This window comes from Hordeum vulgare, chromosome 2H (genome assembly GCF_904849725.1).
Source record: "Hordeum vulgare subsp. vulgare chromosome 2H, MorexV3_pseudomolecules_assembly, whole genome shotgun sequence".
Taxonomy (NCBI): Eukaryota; Viridiplantae; Streptophyta; class Magnoliopsida; order Poales; family Poaceae; genus Hordeum; species Hordeum vulgare.
Window position 1 is genome coordinate 228,928,861 of NC_058519.1, and position 3,606 is coordinate 228,932,466.

Below are 3,606 nucleotides of genomic sequence, written 5' to 3' on the forward strand. Positions count from 1 at the left end.
CATCACATATGCTTAGGTTGCTGCAAACCCATACACTTAACCTTCCTCACCCATTAACTCTGCTAGATTCGATACCAAGGTGATTTGATTGATGAGTCCTCGTGGCTCACGGTTTACTACAAACACCCACAGGTATAGGTACGCCTGATGCAGGAGATCTCGATGACAGCCAGTTGAAGTGGGAGTTCGATCAGGATAGCGGCAGGTTGTACGTGACTTATCCGGAGGACTAGAGTCCATGCTCGTGATCGCGGGGCTAGCAAACGGGATATCATAGCTTTATCTGTTTTTACCTTGTCCATAGCTGGACCCTTCCATGTTCTGAATAAGTGTGAGTGTATGACTATATGACTATGTTCTTATCAGATGGCAAGTGTATGCCCTACTTGTCACTCTTTTAGTTATGTATGTTATGATTATCTCGCTTGCGAAACGCATAGATGCGCCCCTTTCCCTTTTGAGGCGTCGCTCCCAAATAAGGAAAGGGCTGCATCTTAGTCGTTACAAGTTGTTAATCAAAGCCTTACGTCCATAGGAGCCTTTGTGTGATTGAACTTGGCCGAGTCAAATCTAGCAAAACTATTTGAGTCTTAGTTATATCGGAGAGTAGGTTCCTTTTTTCTCCTCTTCTATGCTCTGGTGAGGTTCACGACTTAGGAAATTTTAATTCTACCCCTCTACTCGCTCAAAAAAAAATTAGGATCACGCGGATATTTTTTGGAATCTATATGATGTCGATGTGATGGAGTTCTGTCTTGGTGCCTTCTGTCTGACTTGATTTCTTCTGGGGAGTTGAGCTCCAGGGGATTCTTGAGCACATCGCCATCATTCAGATTTCTTAGTATCTCAGGACATAGGATGTTCGTAATTTCTTCAATACTAGTAGTGACGAGATGAGTACGGCTTCCCCAATACTGGTGCAGATAGTTCCGGATGTATCGCCACACTTAGTATCGTTGTGATTACGAGGGTGTGTGATATATGAAGTTCAGAGATTCTGGTTATGTGTTGATGGATGTGATACACTGGACGGGTTAGTATAGGAGTTTAGTGATATATTACACCTTGTACCCGTGGACCAGATTGCATGACCAGAAATTTCGGGAGTTCTTAGGTGGGAACTCAGGTAGTTACTTATAGGACAATCTTCCTACAGATGCATGATGTGAGGTTGGGATTCGACATTTAGTGGGTCCATTTGTTCATGGTCGTCTTACAGCGGTTCTCGTTGTGTCTTATGAGTCCTTGTAGCTTGCTACAGCTCGGGCACGCTTCGTATGTCGTGTGCACTCCCTTGTATAGGATGGCTACTGTAAGCTCGAGCCCATGCGATCATATCCACGAAGATATCGGATGGAATCACTATCATACGTTTGTTCCGAGCAACCCTAGCTCATACCTGGTTTGCGAGTGCCTTTAATCAGATGTTGTCGACAATCACTTTGAGGAAGCATTCTTACTAATTATTTTTCGAATGCAATTGCTAAGTATTCTATTTCAGATATTTCTTCCTATTGATTCAGCTTTACCTTGAATGTTAATCTCTGGTCTAACGTGTTGTCCGTCTTCACGATGGCTCCACCAACTCGCCAGAATCTTTGTAGCGAGTGTGCTGATGCTCCACCACCGCCTCCTCCACCTCCTCCACTGCCGCCTCCTCCTCCTCCAGAGGCATGGCAAGTGGTGATGGCTACTACAAATGCTAACACCCATATGCTACTTCAGCTGTTGCAAGAGAGGAACAATCAGCAGCAGGGCAATTCCAACCATGGTGGTCATCAGTTTGCATCTCTGAATCAATTACTGGCGAACCAGCCGAAGTCCTTCATGAATTGTGACCAGCCATTCGAAGCTGAGGACTAGATGCATGACATGAACAAACACTTTGAGTGTAGTAATGTCCGACCAGAGGACTTCATCAAGTTTGCAACGTTTCAGCTCAAGGGATCGGCGGCCTATGGTGGCAATAGTTGAAGGTCTCCAGGGGAGGCAGAATGATCAGCTGGGACGATTTCTGCAAAGATTTCAGGTCTCACTATATCCTGTCTAGCTTTGTGGAAGAGATGCGTGAGAAGTTCAGACGCTTGAAGCAAGGAGGATCTTCTGTGTACAAGTACAATGTCGAGTTCCACGAGCTGGCTCGATATGCTTTGCAGGACATTCCAGATCAAAAGAGCTAGATTTATCAGTTCAGAGGTGGTTTGACGGAAGACTTGCAGTTGGCCCTTGCCTTGCACGATCCCGATGGGTTCAATAAGTTCTATAACTTGGCTCTCACGGCTGAAGTAGCTTTGCTCAAAGTGGAGAATTCGAGGAAGCATTTCAGAGATTCCAGTTTCTCGCCCTCAACTCAGGTGGTCCAGAAGGAGCAGAAATATTGGGTGTCTCCTCCTCCTCGGCAGATTCAGCAGTTCACGGAGTCACGTGGTCATAGTTCTTCCCACCCACCCAACCCAGCTTTCCAGTAGAGGTTTCAACAGCAGAAGCAAGGGAATCCTCAAGTGCAATTCCGTCCGCTGTCAGATGTCACTTGTCAAGTGTGGGCAGAAGGGTCACTACTCTAACAAGTGCACCTCTCAGCAGCGTCTTTTGCCCCCTCCTCCAATGAAGCCTCCAGGCAATGCTATGGTGAAGTTGAATCCCAGGTCTGCGAGAGTCAATATGGTGAATGCAGCAGAAGCAGAAAACTCCTCAGACGTGATAATGGGTAATCTCTTGGTTAATGATTTTCCTGCAAAGGTCTTGTTTGATTTTGGTGCATCACATTCTTTCTTATCTTATCCGTTTGTGGCAAAGCATGATTTTCATCTTGAAGAGTTGCCTAAGGCTTTAGATGTTGTTTCTCCGGGGATGCTCACGAGTTCTCGTTGGTTTGTTCGTGATGTCTCTGTTAAGATGGGTGACTATTCGTTTTCAGCTTCTCCAATTGTCCTTGGCAAATCTGTATTGATCTGAACCTTGGGATGGATTGGCTGGCTATGAACAAGGCGTATATTTATTGTGAAGCTAAATAAGTGAAGCTAACTCATCCTTCGGAGGACGTGATTATCTTCATGGCGCGTGATGACACGATCTGTCTGTTTTCCTTGAATGAGAAGGGTGAGATATCTCCTATTTCTCAAGTCCTAGTGGTCTGCGAGTATGAAGATGTCTTTCCGGAAGAACTGTGAGGAATGCCTCCGCATTGGGAAGTTGAGTTTGTAAATGAGCTTGAACCGGTACTGAACCAGTATGAAGGCGGCCGTATAAAATGGGTCCAGAAGAGATGAAGGAGCTGAAGAGGCAGCTTGATGAGCAAGAGCGTCTGGGTATGATGAGACCAAGCTCATCTCCTTGGGGTTGTGGAGTTCTTTTTGTCAAGAAGAAGGATGGCATGGACCGACTCTGTGTCGATTATCGTCCACTGAATAAGAAGATGATCAGAAACAAGTATGCACTTCTCAACATCAATGAGTTGTTCGAGCAATTGAAAGGGGCTAAGATCTTCTCGAAGCTTGATCTCAGGATGGGCTATCATCAGATTCACATTCGTGAAGAGGACATTCCCAAGACTGTCTTCAGGACAAGCTTTGGCTCATATGAGTGCACAGTGATATCTTTCGGTCT